The sequence below is a fragment of the Colobus angolensis genome, unplaced genomic scaffold (genome assembly GCF_000951035.1).
Source record: "Colobus angolensis palliatus isolate OR3802 unplaced genomic scaffold, Cang.pa_1.0 Scaffold128, whole genome shotgun sequence".
Taxonomy (NCBI): domain Eukaryota; kingdom Metazoa; phylum Chordata; class Mammalia; order Primates; family Cercopithecidae; genus Colobus; species Colobus angolensis.
Window position 1 is genome coordinate 3,248,434 of NW_012114030.1, and position 851 is coordinate 3,249,284.

Consider the following 851-nt stretch of genomic DNA (forward strand, 5'->3'; position numbering starts at 1 on the left):
TGGTCTCGATCTCCTGACCTCGTGATCCGCCCGTCTCGGCCTCCCAAAGTGCTGGGATTACAGGCTTGAGCCACCACGCCCGGCCTAAACAGCCCATTCTTGTAAAAGCATGCTCTTAAATAGTTTCTCTCTCAATTGTGACACCCAGAGCTGTCTCCAGGTCCTCTCCTGTCCCCACCACCTCAGTTCAGTCTAGGCCCTCACTAATTTTCACTGTCTTTCACCTGGGCCGTCAGCACAGCCTTCTCTCTCTGGTCTTCCTACTTGAATGAAGCGCCTTTCCTTTACATATATCTTCCTCCCCAGTCCTTAATGTGATTGCCCCCAAAACAAATGTGACCTGCCAGGTGCGGTGGCTCATGCCTGTAATCCCAGCACTTTGGGAGGCTGAGGCAGGTGGATCATCTGAAGTTGGGAGTTTGAGACCAGCCTGACCAATGTGGAGAAACCCTGTCTCTACTAAAAATATGAAATTAGCCGGGTATAGTGGCGCATGCCTGTAATCCCAGGCACTAGGGAGGCTGAGGCAGGAGAATTGCTTGAACCCGGGAGGTGGAGGTTGCTGTGAGCCGAGATCACGCCATTACACTCCAGCCTGAGCAGTAAGAGCGAAACTCTGTCTCAAAAATAAATAAACACATAAAAATAAAAAATAAAAATATAAAAATTAGCCGGGTGTGGCAGCATGTGCCTGTAATCCCAGCTGCTCTGGGGGCTGAGGCAATCAGTATGCTTGAACCTGGGAGGCGGAGGATGGAGTGAGCCAAGATCATGTCACTGTGCTCCAGCCTGGGAGACAGAGCAAGACTCTGTCTCAAAAACAAACAAACTAAAAAATCAGAATGAATAAA